This window comes from Primulina eburnea, chromosome 7 (assembly GCF_022965805.1).
Source record: "Primulina eburnea isolate SZY01 chromosome 7, ASM2296580v1, whole genome shotgun sequence".
Taxonomy (NCBI): Eukaryota; Viridiplantae; Streptophyta; class Magnoliopsida; order Lamiales; family Gesneriaceae; genus Primulina; species Primulina eburnea.
In genome coordinates, this window is record NC_133107.1 from 37956152 (window position 1) to 37966768 (window position 10617).

Genomic DNA, 10617 nt, shown 5'->3' on the forward strand with positions numbered 1-10617 from the left:
GGACCCTCGACCTGTCGTTCTCTGACTTCCTCCCAGAACAGAGGAGTACGACAACGTCGACCATACAATGCTTCAAACGGAGACATACCAATACTCCTATGAAAACTGTTGTTGTATGCAAACTCTATCAGTGGCAGATGATCCTGCCAAGCTGGCCCGAAATCCATCACACAAGATCTCAACATATCCTCAAGAGTACGAATAGTCCTCTCTGACTGACCGTCAGTCTCTGGGTGATATGCAGTACTCAAACTCAAGGTAGTGCCCAAAGCTTGCTGAAAGCTGCCCCAAAATCTAGACGTAAATCGAGGATCTCTGTCACTAACGATACTCACGGGCACACCATGAAATCGTACAATCCCCTGAATGTACAACCGTGCCATCCGATCGAAAGTGAAATCTCTGTTATATGGAAGAAAATGGGCAGACTTAGTAAGCCGATCCACTACCACCCAGATAGCATCTCTATTCCCCACAGACATAGACAAGTGAGTCACGAAGTCCATCGTGATATGCTCCCACTTCCACTCCGGAATAGGAAGATTCTGCAACAAACCTCCAGGTCGTCGATACTCAGCCTTCACCTGCTGACAGACTAGGCACTTGGAGACATACTGATAAACATTACGTTTCATACCTTTCCACCAAAATCGAGTCCTCAAATCCTTATACATCTTGTTGCTCCCTGGATGAACACTCAACTTGCTACGATGAGCCTGGGACAAAATCTCCTCCCTCAAAGTGTCATCTTCCGGTACAACAACACGACCAGATAAGCACAAAAGACCCTCGGACTGATAGTGGAATCCAGAAGTATTATCTCCATCAGCCAACCGAGCTAATTTCTGAACCTTAGAATCAGACATCTGAGCATCTCTAATCCGAGAATACAAAACTGGCTCGGACAAAATAGTAGCTATACGGATACTCTCTGTTCCCTTCCGATGCTTACAATTGAATCCCATCGAACAGAAATCCTGAATAATTCCAGATACAACACAAGTCTGAAGAGCAGATAACCTCACCTTGCGACTAAGAGCATCGGCCGTGAGATTCGCAGATCCTGGATGATACTTGATCTCACAATCGTAATCTTTGAGTAGATCCATCCAACGACGCTGACGCATGTTCAACTCAGCCTGAGTGAACAGATACTTCAAACTCTTATGATCAGTGAAGATCTCAAATCGCTCACCATACAGATAATGGCGCCAGATTTTCAAAGCAAAAACGATCGCTGCTAATTCCAGATCATGAACAGGATAGTTTTCTTCATGAGGCTTTAACTATCTCGACGCATAAGCAATCACATGCTCATTCTGCATCAGAACACACCCTAGTCCCTGTAAAGAGGCATCGGTGTAAACACTGAAACCACCAGATCCAGACGGTAAAGCCAAAACAGGCGCAGATGTCAAACGTCTGCGAAGTTCCAAGAAACTCTCTTCGCACTCTGATGTCCACTCAAATGAAACATCTTTCCGAGTGAGCTGAGTGAGTGGCTTAGCAATCTGAGAGAAGTTGACAATGAAACGGCGATAATACCCAGCCAATCCCAGAAAACTGCGGATCTCGGCTACTGTCGTCGGACGCGACCAGTTCAATACCGCTTCCACCTTGCTTGGGTCAACTGAAACTCCCTTGCTAGAAATGACATGACCAAGGAATACAACCCTGTCAATCCAAAACTCACATTTACTCAACTTCGCATAAAGCTGATTCTCGCGAAGTGTCTGTAAAATAATCCTTAAGTGTTGTACGTGTTCTTGCTGATCATGCGAATAGATTAAGATATCATCTATAAACACCACAACAAACTTATCCAAGAAATCCCGAAATACCCGATTCATCAGGTCCATAAAAACTGCTGGTGCATTCGTCACCCCAAAAGGCATAACCAGAAACTCATAATGCCCATACCGGGTCCTGAATGCAGTCTTCGATATATCTCCCTGATGAACTCGAAGCTGATGATAACCAGACCTTAAATCAATCTTGGAATACACAGAGGTACCTTGTAGTTGATCAAATAAATCATCAATCCGTGGCAACGGATACTTATTCTTTATCGTAGCACGATTCAACTGCCGATAATCTATACAGAGCCGCATAGAACCATCCTTCTTTTTGACAAAAAGAACTGGTGCTCCCCACGGGGACACACTGGGTCGAATATACCCCTTGTCAAGAAGATCCTGCAACTGCTGTTTCAATTCTTGCATCTCCGATGGAGCTAAACGATAAGGAGCTCTAGAGATTGGTGCCGTGCCTGGCACTAAATCAATGCCGAAATCCACTTCCCGAACGGGAGGAAAACCAGGAATCTCCTCGGGAAAAACATCCGGAAAATCGCAAACCACTGGAATGTCACTGATACCGACACTAACTGCGGACGAATCAATAGCATAGATAAGGTAGCCTTCCCCGCCCGACTCTAAAGCACGACAGGCTTTCAGAGCAGAAACCACGGGCATCGGGGGTCGCGCTCCCTCTCCATAGAAAAACCAACTGTCGCCCTCAACTGGACGAAACTGCACAAACTTCTGATAACAGTCCACAATAGCTCTAAACACAGTCAGCACATCTATTCCCAGAATGCAATCAAAATCCTCCATCGCAAGAATCATCAAATTAGCAGTTAAAACATTACCCTCAAACTCTAGAGGACAACCCAAAACTAGACGTTTAGCTAGCACCGAATGACCCATCGGCGTGGAAACAGATACCACAACGTCCAAAGAAGTGAAAGGTAACTTATGACGCTTAGCAAATCTCGCAGATATGAATGAATGCGATGCACCAGTATCAATGAGAACGTAAGCAGGTAATCCACATAATAAAAACACACCTGCGATAACTCTCTCGTTCTCCTCAGCCGCCTGATCCTGGTTAAGAGCAAAGACCTGCCCTTGAGTACGCGGTCGGAGGTTAGAACCCTGAGTAGACTGTCCCTGCTGTGGCCTCTGATGAACTGAAGCCTGAGAACCAGATCCTGATCCTCCGCCCGTCTGTGGACAATCTCTCTTCATGTGGCCCAACTCACCGCACTTGTAACAAGCACCCGCAACCTTGCGACAACGTTCCGTCGGATGATCCTTCCCGCAATGCTGACACGGGCCCTTCTTCTTCCCAAAATGGTGAACTCCTCCAGATCCAGAGGAAGAAGAAGTAGATCCAGCTTTCTTGAATGCTTGGGCGCGGGGACCCAAAGAACTAGTAGGACGAGCAGACTGCATGGCTCGACCTCTCAGCAAACTGCCCTCAGCCTGGCGACAACGATTCACAAGGCCCTCATACGATGTCGGATCATCGCAGACAACAACCCGATCATAAATCTCCTGATTGAGGCCCTGAAGAAAATGGTTATACTTGGCACTAGCATTGTCACTGACATGCGGAACATACGGAAGCAATTCAAAGAACTTCTGCTGATACTCATCAACAGACAAACTTCCCTGCTTCAGATTGATCAACTCAATCGCCTTGGTCTGCAGAAGAGCTGGCGGAAAGTAAAGCAACATGAAAGCGGCTCGGAAATCGGCCCAAAGAACTCGACCCTGTCGCTGAACTATCGGTGCAGAGGTAGACCTCCACCACTTGCGCGCACCACCCTCCAGCAAGAAATCAAGGGTATCAATCTGCTGCTCCGCCGAGCACTGAAAAGTCTTGAAGCAGCTCTCCATCCTCTCAAGCCAGTTCTCCGCAACATCCGGAGTCTCACCGCCCGAAAGAGGTTTCGGCCCCATCTGCAAGAACCGATGCATACTAAAACTCCGAGGCTCATCACGACGGTGTTGACGACGTTCTCGATGCTCTCGACGACGCTCCCGATCGTCGTGGTCTCCCCAGCGTCCAACGCTGCCATGACTACTAGCATCGTCGTCAAAACCAGACATCTTTTAGCTACAAAAGTTACCAGAGATTAAACCCAAAAGAACAGTTCTAAATCCCAAAATCTTAATGCATGCTCTGATACCATAAATGTAGTGACCCGTTCCAGAATCACCTACTAATCAGAACTTAAGCATGCAAAATTAACATTAAAACTGAATCAGGTAAAACAGCGGAAAAACAGTAATACAACCCAATCGAATCTGTAAGTACAAAATACTTAAACAACCAGATCGAACTAAATTCCAAGAACAAATACCAATAACTACAAGTCAACCTCTGTCAGCTCCCTGTCCACTCCCTCCTGGACCGTCCAACCTGAGACCTGCCCCATCGAATAGGGTGTCCAAAACAGAGATAAACCGAGGACGTGAGCATAAAACGCTCATCACCGAAAGCATGAGTATACAAGACTATGACATGCATGTATGCAAAATGTACTGGATACCAGGATCTGGGTATATCGAAATACTGCTCAGGTAAATGACGTCAAGGTATGTAGCACTCTGCGCCGTCGCACCAGGAGGTGGCTCCCATACCAAAATAAACCTGTGGATATACCGGTGACCTGACCACCGTCGGCCAACGGGATCCAACCATCCACAACAAACGAGGGCTGAGCACCCTCTCAACAGGCTATCTCAAAGATAATCAGGCTCAACATGATTATGCAAATGCCGCATAATAAACCATGCATCATATGACAGATAATAATGCAACATATAAACATGCAACACATAGTAAAGCATACTCAATCCTGCTATCTCGGATAGTACTTTCGTACCTCAAACCAGTACATCCTAGAAATCAGCCCTAGAATCAAGCCTGCGTCCGTAGTCAGCCCACTGATGCCGCTAGCTCCCAACTAGAGCACAGCTCCGCTACAAAACCAGTAGCTCCCCGCTAGTGCCTAAACCTCGGGAAAAGGCTAGAAACCCATCAGAAACCACTAAAACGCTCTGGAACACTCGGAATTGGCGAGTAAAAAGTGAAGCCTCGCGCCTCTATTTATAGACAACGATCGGACGATCCGAACCCTGATCGGACGATCCGAACTCTGCATGTCTTCCACGTGTCCAGCCACCTGTCTTCGGACGATCCGAACCCTATTCGGACGATCCGAACCCGGTTCGGTCCTTCCGATCCCACCGAAATATAATTAATCCAATAATTAACTCAAATTAGGCATCGGGATACTACACATATGATGTGATATGAAATACTATTTTTAGTATTCAAATTATATGTTTTGGGCTCATTGTAAAGAAAATTTAAACTCGTTTTCTCCTATAATTAATTAAGCCTAATCAAATTACGTTGTAATCACGATTAGGAGTTATGGGTCCCACAATAACCTAGTTATCTTCTCATGAACCACTAAGGAAAAGTGTGAGGTTTCTTAATACAAATATGAGAGGACTCCAAACAAATTTCATGTTGGTGGAGAAGCTCACCCAGTGAGAACTAGGTGAAGGAGAAGTCAAATTTTCTTGCACTAAACACCTTATGGAAAATTTTGTTTTTGAACCTATATATTCTTATGGGGTTATGCTTAACCTTGATGTACTATATTTCAAAAACAGAGAAGATTTCATAAATGATTGGACATCGACTATAAGAATCATAGCAGGAACACTTGATCTCGACAGAAAAGAATTCATTAAAATTTTATAAATGAGTCTTATGGGATCAGTGAAAATTTCATGGAACACGACTTCGGTAAAAACCAAAGAGTCAATCCTAGCCTGAAAATCTCTCAGTGAGATGACTGGAAGAATGGCTACCCTATTTAAAGCATAATTTATAGGGGGGAGGCTATTTCAGCAGTCAAGATACAGAGAAGAAAAAATATACTCAATATCTGTATAGTCTTGAATTACATGACATCTATTTAGTGAATAAATATATTATAATATTTACTAAATATAGATGAAATTAAAGGGTCGAAAAAAATATAGCAATGCAACTTTTCTTCGCCAAAATGCCAAATCTTTGGATAGAAATGCTAATTAGATAATATATCTCTGGCAATCCGGATACTTTGACATGAAGAGCCTCTTTTCTCAAAGAAAAATTGACAGAATGGTATCAACATCATTACAAAAGAATTACAAACGATTAAGGGCTATTAGCAAACATACTCATTTGTGTTATAAATAAAATGATATTATAAGAATTATTGGAAGTAAGCCACAAAGACAAAAAAAGAAGAGTTTTAAATCCCATCATTATGCCAGAAGTGGAAAATTTGAAAAAAGTTCTTGGAAACCAAGAACAGTATGGTCCAGACAGAAGTCCATATCTTACAAATATGGGCAAAAAAGTTGACATCAAGAAGTAGGATGTCATCCAAGCATCGATCACATCTTCAAGAATGGGAAAAAAACCTACAAAGAAAAATTTTAGAAGAGCTCACACCCGAGCTAGAAAGTTTTAGAGATTGTAATTGCTGGACATGAGGAGCAAGATGACATATCTCGACCAACTATCCAAAAAATGAAAAAAGAGGAATAAAACGCTTCGATCCGACCCCAGATATTGAAGAGGCAGTTTATTACCAAGATCTTGTTTCAGTTTACCAGTTTGAGGATATTACCTTATACCAAAGTATATATGAAGAAGAAGTCTTGAGTCATGAAGAATCTGATGTAACAGAATCAAAATCGGACTGAAGACGAGGTGTTTTGACACAAAACATATGAAGACTTGTCTGAATTCTTTAGTCAGTTAACAATATCTCAAAACATGGTCCAAAAGATCATGAGAAAAAATCATAGCCTATTGAGATATCAAGGATTATCTACAGGAAAGGTAGAAAAGCTCTTAGGAAATCTTGGCCTATGAAACAGAAAGCATAATCTAGTATATAAAATTTCCAGAAGGGAAATGACAATCACAATGGAACTTACGGGAAATAGAATGAAAGTGCATAATTCCTTTTGAAGAAATTAAGGACTATTACAAAACTCAAAATAGAAGTAGCACGAACTATGTCCTAGATTCGTATCGGAGCAATCCATATCATGATAAAAGCTATTTTTAAAGTCAAGCATTGATATTGCTATATGCGATAAACAAATGGGTAACCTTCAAGATGCAATATTGGGTAACCTTCAAGATGAAATAGGGTAATAGACCATATTATATTACCGATCAAATTTCACATGCTCTATCTAATATACATCATTCATAATTCTTTATTAGAAATGATTTAATTGAAATACCAGAGATATTTGGAAAAGTTGCTTAGGCCATTTATCCAGAAAAAATTAAATTTCCATTAATGCAGAAAACAGATATCCAAATCCAAGACAAATCGATTCTACTAAGGAGTTAAAATCTTAGACTGGAACCCAGAAGATTACCCTTTCAACAAAATAGAATAACGAGTTGCAGGTAGGGAAAAACCCATGTCCAAGAAGTTCATCTGAGAACAAAAAGTTTTTCAACAGTAGGAGAACTTAGATGTTCGGAAATATGGAGGGAAATCGAAATAGTATTTGCTATTACAAGACAAAGAAATCAATTTTCTTATAATACTATATACTATTTGGAACAACATATGATAAGAACTTACCAATGTATCATCAATATCGGAGAATTGGAAGTTCACATTAAAGGAATCCAAGGAAAAAACTAGATCAATTGGTTCTAGGGTTAGAGTTTCTCGAGGAACATAAACCCTGGAAACGACTGGAGAATGGAATGGAATTCATGGTAGAAGATGGAATGTAGAAAATCCAATAGCCACGAGCCCATTCTCGATATACATCCCAGTATTGATGTTATATGAACAATATAAAGTAGAAATTTTTAATGCCTATATTGATTCAGGAGCTGAAATTAGTACAACAAAAAGAGAAGTTTTTCCAAAATAATTGGAAAAGGATTTACCTGAGATTGTCGGACGAGATTCTCCAAGAGAATATTAATCTTATGTAAATGAATTAAGATGACAAAAATATTAATCGAAGAGGATGGACAAACAACTTGGTAAAAGGTAAAAACAAAACAGATTTATTTTCATAATACAGGATCTGACACTCTATTAGGAAACAATTTCCTAAACTTTTTAAGTCATTTACACAAGAAAATGATACTAGAAGATTAATGTTCACAATACCATCTGATCACAAAGTTATAGTCCAAAGGCTAATAGAGACATTTATAGAAAATTGTCAATCTAGTTTCTCACAGCAAATGTTGGGATGAAGGAAAACTTTTGAACCCAAAAATGAAGATTTATAGATGGTTTGGAGAAACAATGCTCCAATTAAGAGCAGATAAAGACTTTCAACCAGAAGAAATAGTTTTCTTCAAGATAACACTACACCAAAATGATGTAGAGTTTGAATCAAAAGTATCCCTAGAAGATGTCAAGAAAAGGATCAGAAAAAATTACAATGAAGATCCATTGACATGGTGGGATAAAATTAACTCAAAGCCAACATAAAAATCAAGGAAGACAAAGAGTATGAATTTTTCTAATGCAAGCCTATACTGATGAACATAGTTGATCAAAAGAATATGCAGATTATTATGTAGGAACATCTGGACATTAGACTAATTAAAACATGAATATTACCATACATTAGTCCAGGTTTTTTGGTAAGAAATCATGGTGAGATCAAAAGAAACAAACCCAGGTTGGTTATTGATTATCAAGAAATTAATAAAATCTCGTATTTTGATAGGCATTTTATACCTAGTAGAGAACATTTAATCAGTTGCATACGCAACGCCAAAATATTCTCTAAATTCTATTGTAAATCTGGTTTCTATCAAATCCGGATGCAGGAAAAGAGCAAGAAATTCACTGCTTTCTCCACACCACAAAAACACGATATTCGGGAATTCTTACCAATGAGATTGGCTAATTCACCCCAGATATTTCAAAGGAAGATGAATAATCTATTTAAGGAAGATTTCAAATTTATGTTTGTCTATATTGATGCTGTTTTAATCTCATATAAAAATATAGAAGAACATATCAAACACTTAGAGATTTTCTCTAAATTTTAAAAGAAAGAGGGACTGGTTTTATCTGAAAGGAAAGCAGTCTTTGCCACAAGACAGATTGAATTCTTCGTAATAGAAATTGACGAGTCGTGAATAATTTTGCAAGAACACATAATAGAAAAGGCGCAAATTTTTCAGATGTATAAAGGAAAAGAAACAACTTCAAAGTTTCTTAGGAATTGTTAATTTTGTTGGGATGTTAATTAAAAACCTAGCAGAACACAGAAAAGTGTTTAGTCCATTATTGAAAACAGATGCAAAATTTATATGGACAGAAAAACACACGGGCTTAGTCAATTAAAAAAATATTTGTAAAATATTCCAAAAATGGTTATCCCTCAAGATGAAGATGATATGATATTTTATACACAGATGTCAGTTATCATTGGTGGGCAACAGTTTTAACAAAGCTCACACCGAAAGGAGAACAACCATGCAGGTAATGCAATGGTCTATTCTCATAAGTAAAAGCCACAAGATATCATATCAATTAAAAAGAAATTTATCCAGTAAAATGGGATTTTGAAAAATTGTCATTATTTTTAGTAGTAAAGAAATTTCCTTTGAATGTTGATCATATCCAAGTAAAAGCTTTATTAAAGAATATAATCAAATCCAAACTGAGAATGCTAGACTCTTAAGGTGGCAAGTTTTATTTCAGAATTATATTTTTGATATTATGATTATTAAATCTCATGAAAATATTATTGCAGATCCCATGACAAGAGATAGACAACGGTGGTATCGATGCCATCATAAAAATGCAGATGTATTTGAGGGAACACCTTGAAATGCTTCAAAACGAGTTCAACAAGCTTGCCCTAAATGCATAAGTTGTGGGTAGGCTATAACATGCTGATAAAAGAATCGTCTCTGGTCGTATTACATGATGTTTACATGTTTATAACCAGCTATGGTCTATAATACAAAGGTCTATCCTCCAAGGTATTGAGAAGCCACTGGTTTCCCAAATAGAGAGTTTTCGAGTACATGACTCTACACCTGGAGACGGAAATTCAAATACCCCTAGCACAAATGTTAAGTCAGGATCATTTCCAAATGAGTCGGCCAAAACAAAAATTGATACCCCAGATTCTCATCTCAAGTCTTAAGTTAACCCCTTCACCTCGGGGATTGAAGAGGGAGAGATCAACTTTAGACCTCATACAGACAAAAGTAAATATAAAGTTGGTACTAATGAATCTGCAGTTTCTCCATTTCAAGTATTCCAACAGAACTAAGAGAAATTGAAAACAAGAATATACATAAACTCAGCCACAATTCGGGTTGATGTAGCATGAAAATATAACAGGATATGGATGAAATCAAACACATATCCAGAGGTGGTCAAGACATGGTATGAATTCGTGGCTCTTGCCTCAGTTTATACCACATTACTCGGCTTCCAAGAAATTTCAAAATTACATAAGTGGATTCAGGTAGGGATGTAAATGGATCAAACCGTTTGTGAGCTATTCGAAGCTCGGCTCGATAAAAAGCTCGTTTGAGTTCGTTTGTTAATCATATCAAGCCAAGCTCAAGCTCGATTTCGAGCTCGATAATTTAATCAAACCAAGCTCAAGCCTAAGGATATTCGGCTAGTGAGCTCACAAACATGTTCGATAATATGCTCGTAAAAATGTTCGATAATATGCTCGCGAGCTCAAGCTCGAGCTCGGCTTGTTTGGTGGCTCGTCAGCTCGAGCT